At 39.9% G+C, this 18,614-nt stretch overlaps 1 protein-coding gene and 1 pseudogene across 1 annotated transcript in view; one reads left to right on the forward strand and one right to left on the reverse strand.

Annotated features, from left to right (window-relative positions):
• The window catches only part of LOC111147311 (cyclin dependent kinase 14), a 584,276-nt gene extending 565,956 nt beyond the window's left edge, over positions 1-18,320 (forward strand). The window contains exon 15 of the mRNA XM_022503295.1: positions 15,142-18,320. The gene's annotated coding sequence lies outside the window, so the exon portion shown is untranslated. The remainder of the gene's footprint in view (positions 1-15,141) is intronic.
• On the reverse strand, positions 4,879-5,348 carry LOC111147312 (annotated as a pseudogene).
• Positions 18,321-18,614: the final 294 nt, after the last annotated feature.

Genomic DNA, 18,614 nt, shown 5'->3' on the forward strand with positions numbered 1-18,614 from the left:
TCCTTTTCCCTCCTTAACTGGTTCCTGAAGATTTGCAGTCTTTGGGATCTCAGTGCCACCATGCCGGGTCACAGAGGGACACCATAAACCATAAGCCTTCCTTGTCTCCTAGCAAGGAAGGAACAAGTAATTCACGTGCCCAGGATGAACAGGGTGCAAGTGTCGAGAGAGTTCAGCCAAGAAGATGAAAGTGAGCAAGTGCCATTGGTATGCCGAGCTTCCAGACCAAGGTCTGGTACACCACAACTGTAAAATGACAGACCCAGAGTGAGACGACAGAAGCCAAGTCAGTCTGTGAAGAGCAGAAACAGGAGACCATGCGTTGGTCTTCTGATGATAAGAATAAACAATGTTACTGGTAAGAGAAACAAAACTTTGTCCAGAGAATAGGAATATGAAGTATTTCTCTAATAGCTTCAGCTCTGTTAACCATAAAATATAAAACACCCTCCTTTTGCAGGTGGGGACCAGAGGCCCAGTAAATCTCTAGCTTCTCGGGAGAGTTGTCTGCAGCCCTCTCTGAGAGAGAAAACATAGGAGACCGTATTAAAAACAATTACAAATTCTTGGCCGATACTATTTTTTACCTTAAAAGGAAAAATAAGAGTTCAGGGTCATTGGCAAAGCTATGAGAAGCTCTCAATAATTTTGGTTTTCGTAGTACTAAAACGATAACTATAACATGAAATGAAGTGATAATCATTGGCATTGAATATAATTAGTAAGAATGGGTACAATGAAGTTAGTTTCCATTGATCTGTTATCTGCATTAATGTTGGTACATCACTGATAATGTCTTTAATAGAGAAGAAAAGGGAAGGAGGAATGAAGGATTGTGTGTGGGGGAAAAGAGTCTGACTCAGCTCCTCATAGTCTGAGGTTCATCTATTTTAGATCCCTATTCAGCTCCCTGTGTAGGATCCATAGCTCCCATTTCTGCTTTTCTTGCTGGCAGTTGCCTTCATCAGATAAAATGGACCAGGTTCCATCTTTCTTGAAGGAAACATGATATACAAACTGAATGAGATTTTTTAGTTTGTTTTGTTTTTATTTGGTTGGTTGTATTTTTATCACTGAGGGAGGGTGTAAGAAATCATGTAAGCCTTTTCCCCTTAACAGAAATCTCCCTAGACTGTGCACTTGCTCAAAAGGAATTACCTTCAAATACTTAACCTTCACAGAAGGTATTTCCTCTGCAGTATGCTCTGAAATTATGGCTAGATCATGGAAATGCTCATGATGGTTCAACATTCTGACACTCTAATCCTGAGGTCCTTGACCTGGGGTCCCGGGATCTATTAATGGAATCAGCTCAGACTGTATGAAAAAATCTGCATGTAGTTTTAGCGATGTCATTTTCTGAAGAGAATTCATTGGTGTTCCTCTGGTTCTCAAGTTTGGCAGTAACTCAGAAAGTTTTAAGAATCATCACAGCCTGAAGGGCACCTGGGTGGCTCAGTTGATTAAGCATCTGACTCTTGATTTTGGCTCAGGTCATGATCTCAGGGTTGTGAGGGCTCCATGCTGGTCATGGAGCTTGCTTAAGATTCTCTCTCTAACCCTCCCCTGCCTCTCTCACAAAGGACAAAAAAAAAAAAAAAGAGGGATTACTGTGATATATGTAGTGCTCAGGTCGTGATCCCAGGGTCCTGGGATCGAGCCCCGCATCAGACTCTCTGTTCAGCAGGGAGCCTGCTTCCTCCTCTCTCTCTCTGCCTGCCTCTCTGCCTACTTGTAATCTCTGTCTGTAAAATAAAATAAATAAAATCTTTAAAAAAAAAAACAGAAAACAGAAAACTCTCATTGCCGTGAATTGTTTTCTAGTCTCTCTAAATTATGCCTTTGCTTCATTTCATTGATTCCTAATAATTGCCCTTTACCTTGTGCCTAAAATCAACCCATTAGAATTTGTCCTTTGGGGCGCCTGGGTGGCTCAGTGAGTTAAGCCTCCGCTTTCGACTCAGGTCATGATCTCAGGGTCCTGGGATGGAGCCCCACATCAGGCTCTCTGCTCAGCGGGGAGCCTGCTTCCCTCTCTCTCTCTGCCTGCCTCTCTGCCTACTTTACTACTCTGTGTCGAATAAATAAATAAAATTTAAAAAAAAAGAATTTGTGCTGATAACAAATTACTGAGTGGGGCACCTGGGTGGCACAGTCCATTAAGCATCTGACTCTTGGTTTCAGCTCAGGTCATGATCTCAGGGTCATGAGATTGAGCCCTATGTTAGGCTCGGAGCCAGACTGACACACACAACACACATTCTCCCCCCCCCACCTCGGCCCCTTCCCCATGTGCTCTCATGCTCTCTTTCTCTCTCTCTCTCTCTTTCTCTAAAATAAATAAATCTTTTTTAAAAAATAAAGTACTGAGAGAGACAGGATTTAACTTTACTGTGTTAATCCAAGCATGAGCAGTTTTACATCCTGCTTGGACCAGGGTCCTCAATAATTGATTATGAGAACTCTGGTGCTATGTAATTGCTTGTATAAACTCTTATCACAAAAACTCTGGGAGGTCAGTAATTAGAAAATAAAAGAGCTTTTCTGTATTAGCATCTCAGGCCCCAGCTCATTGTTCATGACATCTCCTGTGGAGCCTACCCCCTCACCCCATTGAAGAATGGCAAAAGGAACAAAACCAAAACAGCTTATTGAAGCTGATGAGGCTGGGTTTGTTTTTTCCCCCACTTTTGTATACTTCATACAATGTACATTCTATTTATTATGTTTAAAATGGAATTTGAGTGATTTTTCCCCATGATAACATGAAGCTATCTGGTTTTTGTTTTTTTGTTTTTCTTTCCTTCCAAATGGCCCCAGTGTTCAAAGTCAGAACTTTTGAAAGGACTTAACAGAGCATCATGAGACGTGATAGGTGCTTAGGGTACAATTTTAATGCCAGCAGACTGGAAAACAAACAGCATAACCCAGACAAGGCATGACTTTGTTCTCTAGCATTTGTGTGAAGAGGAAATAAGATCTTTCTGGGATGTGCTCTGGCTCACAGGTGTGGAAGAGAAGATGTCACATTCCTGACTTAACCACATTGTATGTGGGATTCTGGTTTGGGGGCAAGGCAAAAAGGTATTGCCTCGCCTCCCACAATAAGGGCTCAACTCCCTTAACTCTATTGGTGCTTTTGTTTCAGTCAGCCCCAAGTGGACACTAAAAAAGCACGCGGCATCCCTTCATCTCACGAGCCTGGTGTGCACTGGCTAATGTCACTGCATTCTTGGGCTCTGTTGCCAGTGGAAGGGAGAGCTTGACCCCAGGCCTGCAGGCGCTGTTCTTTGCTCTGCCGCTAAACCCCTGAGCTGTTGGCATTTTAATTGTTTTATGCCAGGAGGAAACCAATTGTGTTGATGTGAGTGTCTTATTCATCAGACATTACAGCCTTCACATTTTTAATGAGCCAAACCTCCCAGTCCACGACATGTGACCACAGTGATTCAAGACAGGAGTGTAGTGATGATGTTTTCTAATTTATCACAGTGGCTCTTTAAAAGATTTGACAATATTTCAGATCTCCAAACACTGCAATTTGAAAGTCTGTCTGAGGTCGTGTGCTAATCAAAACCAGTAAATCATGTTTGAGTTAGAAAGGACAGCAGAGCAGGAAAGCTAGGATTTAGTGCACATTTTCCTTTTCCTTTTAAATGCATAGGCAAATATAAAAACTCAAATGAACAAACTATTTAATGAGTACCTGAGGCATCTTTCTGGTGCGTGGTGATTGATATGAGGGCTGGAGAGGGGTATACTGTGGGGAGTCAGGCCACATTCGCACTTCTCGTCCTGTGAGAGTGGCAGCCCTAGCCACCTCCTCTGTGAGGCCCAGCACAGGCATGTATGAATTTAAATAGGTAGGATTTATTGAAAGTGCAACTGAGAATTGTGGTGAAGAATAAGCTGATGGTCTTGAATTCAACAACCTCATTAGAGCAGAATGAGATTGACCAGGGCTTTGATTAAAAAACAAAACAAAACAAAAAAAAACGTTACAGAGGAAGGTCTAAAATGCAGTCGAGGAGAGGTGAAAAATCCCTTGGCGGCTGGGCAGAGGGCAGTCTCGTATCCCACCCACTTCTCAACAAATCTTTTGCCACTCTCAGGGGTTAGCGTTTGCAACACTTTGTGACACGCGTTTTGAGACCAGAGCATCAGCATGTCTTTGTTCATGTAGTAAAATGAAGTGCCAGGCACGCTGGCTCTGTTTATATAATAAAGTTGGGAGGAACAGCTTGTCAACCCTGTTGTCTCTGTGAGGGTGACCAACTCCTTCTGATTTGTCCCAGCTTTAAAACTGAGATTCCTCCATCCTGGAAACCTCCTTCAGGCCTGGCAAACCGGGACAGCTGGTCCCCCTAGTTCCTAGAAAGGTGGTGGTTCCTCTAGTGAGTGCTGTGGGCACTTAAGCCTGAGTAGACAGACACCTCCTGCTATCAAAAATGCCACAGGCATTGAACCAGTGGCTCAAGGAGTAGAACTTTAAACAAAACAAAACAAAAACACTCCATTTTATAAAATCTATTATTTTCTTACCATCATGTTCTTTTTTTAGGCACTTGCATTTAATGAGCAAATAAATGGAAATATACTTGGAATGAGAGAAAATGCTACCTGAGCACAAAATGCTAGTATTTACTCCTCACGGCACATATTCTGTAGATCTGCCTCTCAGAACTCATCTTGGCTATTAGATATACTAACTTGTGGGGCACCTGGCTGGCTCAGTCAGTGGAACATGCAACTCTTGATCTTAGGGTTGTGAGTTCAAGCCCCATGCTGGGGCAGAGATTATTTAAAAATGAGATCTTTTTTTTTTCTTTTTTTTAATGGCAAAAAAATTTATATTAGATTTAGCCAGCTGGACTCAGTTCAGATGATCCCAATTTTGTTGGCAACATCCAAAGCATCATAGTCAGGGGCCAGCAGAACATATGCCTTCTTCTCTCCATCAGGCCTGATCAAGGTGTTGACCTTGGCCACATCAACGTCATAGAGCTGCTTCACAGCCTGTTTGCTCTGGTGCTTGTTGGCCTTGACCTCCACAATGAACACAAGTGTGTTGTTGTCTTCTGTTTTCTTCATGGCTGACTCAGTATCAATGGGAACTTGATGATGGCATAGTGATGAAGATTGTTTCTCCTGGGAGTGCTTTTTCGAGGGTATTTGGGCTGCCTTTAGAGATGCAGAGTCTTGGGTCGTTGGAAAGTAGTGACAGTGACCTGCATCTTTTTTGTGTGACTGTGGATGCCTTTCAGCACCGCTTTCTTGGCCTTCAAAGCCTTTGCTTTGGCTTCGGGTTTAGGAGGGGCTGGGGCTTCCTTCTAAGCTTTCAGCACCATCTTTGTGAAAGGCAAAATGAAATCTTTTTTTTTTTTAAAGATACAGTAATTTGTTATAGCAGTATAGCCAGTATCAAAATACTTTATTGTAATTTTGTGGAGATGTGTATCCAGTGACTCAATATGTAGATACTTTCCATGATTCAGCACTTAGGGTCCTTGATCTTGGTCTGGAAGTTGTTCCTTGGCAGTGTTCACCTGGTGGGGCAGCTATGGGAAGGAGTTGGTGGGAGGTGAGCTGGCTGTCCAGCATCTGCATCCCCCAGTATGGCCTTGTGGGACCTTCCTGGGGGAAGAAATGTGCTATGTTAGTGAATGTGTTGTTGTGATGGTATCAGAATAGATGTTAGTGCTAGACTAAGATTTCCATTTTCCTGCCTGCATTCAGCAGAATACCCCTGTAAAAATTATATGGCTTATGGGGAAAAATAGAGTAAGAGGCAGACAGCTCAAAATGTAATCAACTTAGTAACCATAATGTTTCTGTCTGTTCAGGCCACTATAACAGAATGCCATAGAATGGTGGCTTTACAAACAACAGAAATTTATTTCTCACAGTTCTGGAGGCCAGAAGCCCAAGAGCAAGGCACCAGTAGATTCATGTCTGATGAAGACTCTCTTTCTCTTCTTTCTGTGTCCTCACATGGTGAAGGGTGAGAGAGCTCCCTAGGGTCTCTTTAGTAAGGGAACTAATCCCATTCATGTGAGTTCCACCCTGGTGATCTAATCACCCCCTAGGAGTCCACCTGGAACTACCATCCCACTGGGGATTAGGTTTCAATATAGGAATTTGGGGGGCATACAACATTCAGTCTAGAGCACAGAGCACTCATCGAAAGCAATAAAAACACTAATAAAAATACTAGCATCTCTTACAAGTGAAAGAAGATTGATGAAAGGGTTGAAGATGTAGAATTTTGGGTGACAGAGCAAATGTGCCAAGATCTAGGAGAATTGTATAAGAAACAGTTAATTCCAAGACAGAGCATGTGGCCAAACCAAGGCAAGAGGAAGCATGTAGGCAAACAGACAGCATGTACAGTACTATACACCTCTTCAACTCCCATGCAACTGACTATGTCTCTTGCATACGGCTGCCATGACTTGGTGGCTCAGAACGTCCACAATAGATTTAAGTCTCTCTCATGAACTAATCTGACTTCTGGTTTATGCTGACACCATTTTTTATGTACCAACCATTTGTAATCTAATTTCAACCCCAGAAATTTGTGTTGCAGCTTTGCAGATTTCTGTAATATAATGGTTCGTAAGACAGAATGACATTGTAGGGGTGATGATATTATGTTGAATTCAAAACCCTTAGCATGGAAACTTCTTCTGCTTCAACACTTTGGACAATAATACTAGACAAGTTTTAATTTGAAAAAAAAAAAATCCACCCAAAATGAAGTCTCAGATCTCCTCTCAGATCTTTTAATTAAAGTCAGACATCAACCCTCGTGTTTCTCTGACTGCTAAATACTTAGAAGTGGTTTTATGATATTTGTGTGTGTGTTCATTTTAAGTTGTAAAAAATTCACACACTGCTAGGTTACATAGCTTTGTATTTGGTTTATCTAAATATAGTTTAGTAGGACTATAATATATAAGGAAGGTTAAAGAGTCAGAATTCTGTTTAATTAACTTATCCCACTTAGCAGCCAGTCAGTTATAAAGGTTTGCTGAGCAAGTAAATCTTCCAATATGAAATCTTTGAAAAAAATAAGTCTCATTTGGTAAAGGTTTTGCTCTTCTTAACTTTGTCATTGAAACTATTTCAACGAGCTATTTCAAACCTCACAGTGTATGTATTTGTGTGTGTGTGCATATATGATTATATATATATATATATGATTTATAGACATATTTTGTGTGTGTGTGTGTGTGTGTATGTAAAAGATGGCCTGTGTCTTGGATGTTCTTAGAAGACCTACATCAGTACTTTCCTTGTCTGTCTGCACTTCTCTTGGCCTTCACCAAGATGGAATATACTCCCAGAATCGCCATCCCCATGGATCTAAAATATGACTAGTCTTTTACATAAGGCCGATTTAATAAACAGTCACACCATGAAAATACAGCGTTCTTTTCAATTACCACTAACTATACATCACACAATGCCCAGTATTTAATGAGGATTTTGGTAAATGTTCACTGATAATGATGATTATTGAAATGATATGTTAAGTCCGTTTTCCTTGTGTGAGAAATGTTTTGTTTTGAAATGTTAGACTTACAGCCTTGCTTGAAAATTTTTAATTAAAATCTCCACTTTGGCATGAAGCTTAAAATGTGCAAAGTCACTGCAATTAGTGCATTGTGCATCCATATGGATGTTACCAAACGGCTTTCAACTTAAAGGATTTGAGCTATTTTGAATGATGGACCTTCTGTTAAGCTTAAAACAAAGCCTGTCTATTCCTGCATTCATTTTAATTAATATTCTCTTGCTGGTCTCAAAGATATGTTCCCTTCTGGGGGCTGGGGGGTGGTGAGGAAGAAACATGATTATCATAAGTGAGAAATAAGTTAGAGAAGTAGGTTTGGCTAATTTTCTACTTCCTTCAAGAAGCTTCAGTGCAACCTCAGAGTAACTGGAAAACACTGATTTCAGATGTTCTAAAAGAAAACCTATATTTCTAGCCAAATCATAACATAGCTCACTTTAAAAAAAAATGAAATTAAGCTGTCACCAGATTTTTTTAGATCAGTATAAAGATTAAAACTTACCATGTTGAATGTGACATTTATATAAAATCTACAGTATGAAATTTGAGTATGTATGTTCTATATATACAAATGAGTATATGCGCCATATATGTATATACTTGTATTTATACATATTTTTACTTCTGAGAGATCTGTACTTGCTTAGTTGCTTTAGGGTTTAGTAACCTTATTTCTGGAGTTAATTTTCTATAAGTAGTGAATGCTGCTGAAGATGAATTAAATACAAAAGATTAATTTTGTTGCTTTTCTTAGTATTTTAAGCAGTATTGAACTCAAAGTGGCACAGCCTCTTTAGTAGATTTTTTTTTCCTGGATATTTTACATGTGAAAGCTTATCAATATGGTGCTTGGGGAGGGGAAGCATTCTGTACTTTGTTTTCTACAATATCAGAACAAATTCTATAGACAGTTATATATGTTAGTTAAGGCCCTGATTTTCTAACTGTTCTCAAACGTCTCAAGCCACTTTCCATATACCTTCAAAAAGCTACTCACTTTGATGGCCACTGGAATCCTTTGACTTTACCAGTTTAGGCCAATTTTGAATGCTGGTTTAAAAGTAGACAGCTAAAATGATCCAAAAATATCTTCACTGAATTCTCAAGAGTAAGATAAATGTGAAAATTACAAAGCAGAATTATAGTTTATCAGAACATGTGGGTAAAATAATTCATCTAGCATGTGACTAGAAAGGCATAAAATCAGTAAGTCCACTCTAGAACACCACCATCCCAGGTCCTGTTTTGTTTTTTCCTTTTATTTCAGCATGATGGAAATTCATTCCCGACAGCCACTAGATTTGGCACAAAGATAACCTAATTTTTCCATATTGTCTGAATGTTTAATTTTTATTCCCCCCTTTTTAAAGCATGTCCTTAATTACATATCTATCTGTAAGTGACTCCTTATTTACCAGTGGTTTGGAGTCTACATTTGAAAAGAAGATTGGAACAGGTTTTATCTTACAGAAGAACAGATAAAAGCTAAACTTGGTCAAATGCTATCCATTGCTTTTCTCAAAGATAACTTCATATTTTATAATTCTATACTGTCTTCACTATTGTGAGGCAGCTTTCTCTGTCAGATTTTAATAATTCTTTCCTCTCTGTTAGGCATCATTTAACAAAGAGTCTCTCAAACAGAAATGAACGGATTACCCTACAGCCTCACATACATCCTGGTGAATATCCTGTTCACAATTTAGGCGATGAAAGGAAAACCTACAGTTGTTTTAATTTGGAACCAAAATAATCACTTCTCTCCAGTGAGGCTTAGAGGGGAAGAAAATGGGCCAGAGTCTTTCTGTAGGAAAAAAAAAAAAAAAGACTACTTCGAAGAGGGGCAGTGCAGCAGGGGAAAAAATAAAATAAAACAATAAAACAAACACAAAGCCTCTGAGTGGGTAAATAGGCTAGTGAAAGAAAGGCCATCTGATCGCATTGGTAGCACCCTAAGCTGGGGTCCTCAGCTGTATGGTCCCGCCAGCCTGCAAACTGCGTGTGTGTACGTAGGGGGGTGTGTGTGTATGTACACACAGAGACTTAATGGGGAGCACAGAGGGAATTAGAACAAGCCTGGCCCGTTTTTAATTTGGGTCTGTTTGCTTGCATTTAGCACTTAAGGGCTCCTACATTCAGTTTGCTCAAAAGAGTGATGAAGCACTCCTTGCTTATGCCTCAAATCAGAAATGCATGAAGTGCAGCTGCAGAGATAATACATTTTCCCCAAAGGCTTTGGCTGAGCAAATTAGGTGTCAATGGGGTGCCTGCGCAGGCAGTACTCTCTCTAATTAGTCTCTTGAGCCTAGTTGGTGGCGGGTATGAGATGATCTAATCAATTGGTCTGTGTCTGATGGTTCGTGTAAAAATCCTACCAGGCAGACTCTCTCCCACAGGTCACCCACCTGCACAGCGGGACTGCTCATTTTCATTTTTCATCTCCTCCATCACATGACGCTGACAGTTGGTTTTAAGAAAATTGAATCCAAAAAATATCTAGTTCAGAGGGCACATGGGTCAGAACAAAGTTGCATTATGGGTACCAGCGATCCAATTAATTAATATTTATAGCCGAGAAGCTCTATGTAGATATTTCTGAATAAGGATTTTATCAATAAAATCCAATTTCTTGTCTAAAACGTTCATTTCTAGGGAAAGAACATTGTAAAAGCAGGAAGCAAGATAAAAATGGCATCCGTTAATCGGATGATATATATACCTATGAATTGATGTGCACTGAGTTGAGCTTGTGGTCACACTCACTGTTCATTTGTATTGTATATGTGGTCTGTTTTAATAATCAATTAAATGTAAGGGAAAGACATACATTGCTATTAGATTTTGCTTCCCTGGGAATATTATATACCCTCACTCCTTCTACCCACCTCCCCATACATCAAACATATGATTACATTTAGATCTTAAAGAATTTTTCTAGCAGTAAACTGGCTTACCTTACATGTAGTCCTTGAAAATGGAAAGAATACTGAGACTGCCCAAGGAGGGAGAAGGGGCATGTCATGCTGCTGCTGAACAGGGTTGCTGCTGGCATGCATGCTGCTGGCAGGGTACTTGGCACAGTTGGGGCTATAGAGTCCTCTCACATAGGTAGGAAAGAGGATACCTCTTATTGGCACCTCCCTTCTTTTTTATTCCTGGCTCCTTCCATTAAATGTCTGAGCCCAAACCCAAATAAAGGACTTACCCGTAATCACTGTGTTCACCATTTATTATCCAATTACTATTATTATGCATTATCCTTTATTATCCAATTCTGCTTATGCCTTGGGTTAGGGACATACTGTTCTTCTAGAGATTCCATTTAAAGAATCAGGACGGAGGCAAAGACAGACACCACCATGGCTAAAAAAAATGTTTAAACCAACCCAGCAGGATAGTAACATGCCAATGGATTATGGTGACAACGTCATTTATTATTACGTCAAATCAGGTATCCTGAAAATTACATCATTCAAATAGAATGTCATATGGTTAAAAAAGAAAAAAAAGAAAAAAACTTGGCGCACAGGAAGGTGGTTATTCCACCGGCCTTTCTTGGCTAATGGTGTATCTGTGGATCGTCAGTACTGTACCTGTGCTCTTGACCTCAAGAGCACAGGCCCAGCGTTCGCCCTCTGTCAATGCGCTGTGAGAGAACCCTGGTTCTAAACACATACTCCACTCCTGAATTTTCAGATTCCACCTCCTCCCTTCCTATTCATTGAGCAGAGGTTTCCTGAGTATCTGAGCAGGGGCTTGGCTACACTCTAGGGACATAATAGTCAACAAAACCAAGTTTATTCAGGAACATAAAGATGCCACCTGCCTCCCTATTTGCTCCCTCACAGGAAATGTCCCCATATGGGAGGAACATTTGAAGTCACTTGTTCAGGAGGTCAGCCTGGGCAGGAGTGCATTCTGGGGATTAGAGTGGTAGAATGGAGGAGAGGTAGAATGGAGGGATTAGAGTGGTAGAATGGAGGAGAGCAGTGACGGCAGTTGGCCCTTGAACAACACCAGTTCAATGGAGCCACGTCTATGCTTGCGTGCTGACTTTTTTTTTTTGATACATAAAAAACAGTACTAGAAATGTATTTTCTCTTATGATTTTAAGAACACTTCCTTTGCTCTTCCTTTGTAGGAATACAGTACATGATACATATCTAAAATATGTGTTAACCAGCTGTTCATATTACCAGTAAATCTTCCAGTCAATGGTAGGCAGGTAGTAGTTAAGTTTTTGGAGAGTCAGAAGTTCTATGCAATTTTCAACTGTGCAAGGAGCCAGAGCCCCAGTCCCTACATTGTTCAAGGGTCAACTATATGTCCTTTCTGTGTGGTGATAGGAACTCTACGCCTCGGTAAGATGGTGTCAGGAAAAACCCACAGCTCTCCCATTGGTCCAGGGTGGGCAAGCTTCCTGGAAGAGCAGCAACCTCTGTTTAAGCAACGTGGAAGAGAATGAGCGTTTTTTTCATCTGCGTAATCAAAATGTCAAGTTTGGTAGCAGGCTTGGGGACTAGCTGAAGATGCCTATGGACAGGTGTGTTTGAATTGTTGTGGGGACAGGTGCTCTGTCTTTGATGTCACGGGCCTCAGTAAAGATGTCAGTACATAAGTCAGAATGCATGATTCCATGGGAGCCACAGGGAGAGCACAAGATGGATTTACTTCATTTCCCTGGAAGAATGGGGGCTAAGGCAGTTGGTCTCCTTTTGTTATTTTTTGCTAGGGTGGTCACTTGTTTAGGAAGAGATTTGGAAAAGGCATATCTGGGCAGCCTGGCAGGAGTAAGGGCTGGCCAAGTGAGCCACAAGCAGCAAGTACGTGAGATAGTATCTGAGGTGTTTGGACTTAGTGATAACAAAGGGCCTGTGTGTGATATGCACCCACCCAGGCTTCTCCCTCCCCACCAGATCTCTCCCAGAAACTTAAGGTAAGGGCTTTTGTTTACATTTATCTCAGTCACTGAGGACAGAGAATTCTTAAGAATGGAATGTTACCTCTATCTCATACCACATACAAAAAGGAACTCAAAATGGATTGGAGATCTAAAAGTAAGGACTAAAACTATAAAACTCTTAGAAGAAAATGTAAATCTTCATAACCTTAAATTTGACCATGGATTTTTAGATATGACACCAAAACCATAAGCAACAAAAGAAAAAAATGGATAAATTGGACTTCATCCTAATTAAAAAGTTTTGTGCATCAAAGAATATTATCAACAGAGTGAAAAGACAGTCCACAAAATGGGAGTAAATGTTTGCAAATCAAGGGATTGATATCTAAAATATATAAAAATGGGGCACCTGGGTGGTTCAGTGGGTTAAAGCCTCTGCCTTCAGCTCAGGTCATGATCCCAGGGTTTTGGGATTGAGCCCCGCATTGGGCTCTCTGCTCAGCGGGGAGCCTGCTTCCCTTCCTCTCTCTCTGCCTGCCTCTCTGCCTACTTGTGATCTCTGTCAAATAAATAAATAAAATCTTAAAATAAATAAATAAATAAAAGTAAAAATAAAATATACAAAAAGTCCTACAACTCAGCAACAAAAAGACCAACAACCGAAATTTAAGAGTGGAAAAGAACTTAGAATACATATTTCTTCAAAGAAGAAACACAAATGGTCAACAAGGACACGAAAAGGTGCTCAAACTAATTATTAGGTAAATGCACATCGAAACCTCAATGAGATACCAGTCGACCCCACTAGGATATCTATAATAAAAAAAAAAAAAAAAAATCAAAACCAGAAAATAACAAATATTGTCAAGGGTGTTGCAAAGAAACCAGAACCTGTATATATCACTGTTAGTAATATAAAATGGTGTAGCCGCTGTGGAAAATCGTTTGCCAGTTCTCCAAAAGTTAAACATAAATATACCACGTGACCCAGCAATTCCACTCCCAGATATTTACCCAAAAGAATTGAAAACAGGTATTTAAATACTTGCACATAAATGTTCATGGCAGCACTATTCACAATAGCAAAAAGGTGAAAACAGTCCAGATATACATCAACTCATGAATGGATAAAAAAACGTGGTCTGTCCATACAGTAAAATATTACTGGCCCTAAGAAAGGATGAAGTACCGATACATGCTACAACATAGAGGAACATTATGCTAAGTGAAAGAAGTCAGACACACCAGGTCACATATTGTATGATTCTGTTTGTATGAAATATCCAGAATAGGTAAATACATAGAGACAGAAAGCAGATTCATGGTTGCCAGGGGGCTGTGGCAAGAGGAGAATGGGAGTAACTGCTTCAAGGATATAGGGTCTCCTTTGGGGGTAACAAAAATGTTCTGGAACTAGACAGGGGATGTTTGGATAACATTATGAAAATCCTAAATGCCACTAAATCATATCCTTTACATTGGTTAATTTTAGGTTCTGTGAATTTCACCTCAATAAAAAAGAAAGGATGGAAGGTTAACCTTCCAAAAAACTATCCTGTTAAGCAGAGGATATGAGTTGGGAGTAGGGAGGATGCTATTCTTAACAGTAAGGGCTGGAACTTTTTGCTTTCTTGGTCAAGGTAGCCTCACGTGGGCAGTAAAGTTATTACCACCACAGCCCTCATGACCAGCTGTGTCCAATAAAAGGCCAAAGTTCCTTCCCTGATCGGGAAGATGACAGTGTTGCACCATAGACTGGTGACAAGCCGGCCTAACCAGGCCTCAGTGACCTTGAACTTTAAATGGAAATGAGGACTTGTTTCTGGAATTTGGTGGAGCTGGAGTCTCTGGCCTGTGTGACTTGATCCTGGGAGTCTTTCTTTTCATCCTTCCTGGCAAGACATGCCTTTCCCATCCGAGGGACTCAATGAAAATTTTTAAGGACCGAAAAGAAATGTGGAGAGGAAGAGAGTAAACACTCCTTCTTTCTTCTTGAACCACTCATATGGAAGTAGTTACCAAGTTTAAGCAGGCACCCCTGGAAATGCACAGTCATATGCAGGATGGTGGGAAGAGGCTGGCAGTTCAGGTCCTGCTGGCCAATTTTCCTTCTGTTGAAACTATGTCTGATAACAGGCAACGAAGGAATTATATACAGCTGGGCTTTTTTTAAAAGCATGTATGTGATCCATTTTTCTATTTCATGTCCTTTTATAAAAATGAACACAAGGATCTGTCCTTTTAATGATGTGTATGATGCTACAGGCACTTAATTAAGACCTGTATCACTACTAATGATTTGGGGAAGGAAATTTGCTGAATTTCTTTTTCTCTAAATACTCCAAGAAGAGGTTAGACCATTTAAGTTCATGGAGTTAAATTATTTTAAGGGGGAAAAAAATGGAGTCAGAACATTTGTTTATCGTGTTAAGAGAACTGTTTTTGGTGAAGGAGACCGCTCTGTGTGCTCGGGGTGGTAGCAGAGAAAACGGGTAAGACTCACTTTTAGCCTAACCAATTTTGATGTCTTGTGTAATTTAGGAAAAAATGAATGATGTAAGTTTGTTCTTTTTCTTTCTTTCTTTCTTTCTTTCTTTTCTTTCTTTCTTTCTTTTTTTTTTTTTTTTTAATATATAGCAATTTTCTCTTTTCCTCCTTCCAGGATTAAGTTGTCATCATTCTGGGAAGAAAAAAAAACACATTAATGAAGTGGCCAATAATACGAAGGGAATCACGGATCAGTTTCCTTCCCCTCCCTGTGGTGGATTTTACTTACAAGAAAATTGAAGCTGGCAAGACCCTGTTTTCTCTGCAATTTATTTAAAACCTTGCACGCATTTGGATACCTTGTGATTTCCAAGAACTATGTGAAGATTAAGCTTTGCTTACTGATACATGGCATGTATTCTTTTCAGTCTTTTGTGTTTGATTTTGTTTGATTTCCCTCTGCAGCGCAGTGTCTCTGTAAAGGTTTTTATGCTTTCACCAGCCATGTCTTAAATACATTAAGACAACACATTTGGTGTTCACACTTCTTCAGTAACGTCTGTACTTGAAAGCCACATAGTGGCATAAAACAATGTGTGTTTTCTTTGAGAGCAGTGCATATTTTGCAACCACTAGGAAGGAAATCTTTAGCTAAAGCAAACCCCTGTTCTCAGGCTGACTTGACAACCTGGTCCCTGGCTGTGGCGCCCCACCTGTCGCTTACCTTTTGAGGACATTTGCAAATGTGGTTTTTTCCCTTGGAAATAACTGCACATGTATATAGGATATGGGAATCTGCTTAGCATTTTCAAGCCACGTAGCTTGACTGGTTTTCAAGTAGGTTGGAAGTAAAGAAACAAATATCAAGCGTTAAGAACAAAGACAGGGATAAATTGCTTACTTTTCAACCTCTGGAAATTGAGGTGACTTTTTACCTGTTTTCTGGGTCTTGTGAACATCTTATATTTTCCATACACTCTGTTATGCTTCAGGAGTGTTTTCTAAGTGGCGGAGAAAAGAATGAGGAACAGAATGCTTAAAACTTGGATGCAAAAGAATTGTATCTGCTGGACATTAGAGCCCCAAAAGCCATCTTGGCTAGGTAACATTCAAAAAAAGCACATTACAGAGTTATCCAGAGTTGAAAATCTGCTCATTTACACCAAAGCACCTTGGAATTACACTTTTTAAAACATTCCAAGCTGATTGGAAGACATCAGTGGGGACCTTAACTTTAACCGGTCTCCTGGAAAAAGTGTTTGAACACAGGTTGTAGAAACAGTGCAGGAGTCTTGCTTTCAAGATGGTAAGGAAAAAAGAAAGGCCCAGCTTCCCTTATTAAGAAGATGAGGGGCCTTGAAGGATGAAGGCGCGTATGTGACAACGACGGAAAGGTGGACTGGGCACGTGCTTTGATGGGGAGGGCGAGCTGCCAGATGCAGGCCTTCTCCCAGTGGGGCCGCCCTCACCACAGAACCCCAAATAATACTGAGGCCACCGGGGTAGTTAGGGAACTTCATCTAAAGCATGAAACCTGGCCCCTCAGAACACCAATTCCTATGGAAATACTTTTCATGTACATTGTTTTACATTTTCCTGTTGGTCAGAAAAGAGAGACTGAGAACTTGAAATGCATTGCACTTTTTAGGATCAAGACTAGGAATTGTGAGCCAGTTTGACAAAGGCATTCTCTTGAGAGTCACGTGAGGAAAAAGCTTCTCTATAGTCGAAGCCAGTATTCCTAGGAAATTGAACCCAGAACTTCTAAGCATTAAAAGGGTACCTTCCCTGGAGTGGGGCATGAATAAATATGTCAAGGTCACAATCCATCCTACTCAGAAAGAAGTAGCATTCATTGAAAGCTTCTAGATGCAAAGCAAAGAATTATTTACTAATTGATTTTAAAGAAAGCAAAAGTTACCCAAGGCTAGAATGTTTACTGTTTGCTACCTAGAAGTCTTTCCCATTCTTCTCTCAGACATTCCAACCCACTGGAAGTCTTTAGCAGTATTTTATGGTGTGTTTAAATTACGATTCCTTAATGTACATACGGAGAGAAAATTTTACATGCGATCAAGAACAGCCTTGCCTGTGATTGATTTTGAATTATTTATTTGGGGGAGAGGCATAACTTTTGTAATTAACCAAGTTTAAACCAAGAGCAGCTGATGATTAAATCTTGCTATTTAATAAGCTTTCTAAGTTGAACATTTGAAAATATTTAATATTAAGAGACTTCGATTAGGAATGGTGGCATCATTCAGAGATATGTGCCCATCACAGGCAGCTTCTCTCAGAAAGGAAACCTAAGCTGGTCAGTGTGGAGGAAAATCTGTTTTTCACACAGACGTGTCTCAGAAGGTCTCATTTTGGAGGTCTGTATCTCCCCATCCTTGTCCTCCATACAAGAAATCCAAAGTCTGCTTCACTTCTCTCCCCTTTCCTCTCCTATTGGCAATCCATCCCCCCACCTCTTCTCTCCTCGCCCCCTCCCACGGAGGGCAGCCATGAAAATCATTACAGAATGTGTTCATTAGCAGATTTATTATTCTATTGAGAAAGCACTGGAATGTTTTGTGAGATTATTTTTATATGAAGGACTGTCCTGAATTCATACAGTTGGAATATTAGGAATTCATTAGCATTGTGAAGGTATCAGTGCAACATGAGTGCACACACAGTATTCTGAAAGAAAAGTTGGGACTTTGTTTCCATTTTCTTAAAGGAACCGTTTGGTTGACTTAAAGATGCAGGATACATAAGACATAAAAAAAATGTTTTTGCAGTGCTCAGAGGAAAAACAAAACAGGGCATAAGGCAGGGGTGGCTGTCCATCCACTGATAAAAGGGTGAGAAGCTATTTCTACCTCCCAAGAGTAGCAAGAAAAGTTTCCAGGGGAGCTTCCAGGTTTGCAGAGAAAGCAAGACCTCTTGGTATCTTTTCCTCAGTGTGTACATGACAGCCAGTGTAATTAATATCCTAGGTTATGTGTCTATATAAGATACTCATCTGTGAATAGTACTTACTGGTTTTGTAATCTTTGTTACATAAGAGGATGTTTAGGCTGTACATATTGGGGTAGATTATTCCCTGCCCTCTATACATAGGAATATGCTGCATAATTGCACATAACTTCTATCTCTCTTACTGGCTTGTAGGCAGAGGAAACCACATATGTTACTGCCTTGCAATTTTCTCATATACCAAAAACAACAACAAAAAAAAGTCTCAAGTGAAATAAGCAATCTCCTATTTTCATTCCCCTTCCTACAGCAGCATATTTTAGAGGCACATACAAAAATCTACATTCTCTAGTTGGGAGTGGATTTTTTTTTAATTTTTCTTTTCTTTTTCTTTTTTCTTTTCTTTTTTTTTTTTTTTTTTTTTGTATGATACACTGAGATGTGTACTTCATAGCAGAAGGTCGGTACCTAAGAAATGTATTAGCATCATTCAGAAAACTATTATATTCCAAAATGAAACATAGTAAGGAGAATGGAATAATACATGTTGCATATTTGTTCCCAAGTGTAATTTGTCTGTATTATGAAAGATGTAATGGTTTGTCAGCTGTCACTGTTGTTTTCTTGTAACATGATACGGAATAAAGTATAGCAGAATCTCTGTACATTTTCTTGCTACATCTT

This window comes from Enhydra lutris, unplaced genomic scaffold, assembly GCF_002288905.1.
Source record: "Enhydra lutris kenyoni isolate GAN:26980312 unplaced genomic scaffold, ASM228890v2 scaffoldscaffold16, whole genome shotgun sequence".
Taxonomy (NCBI): domain Eukaryota; kingdom Metazoa; phylum Chordata; class Mammalia; order Carnivora; family Mustelidae; genus Enhydra; species Enhydra lutris.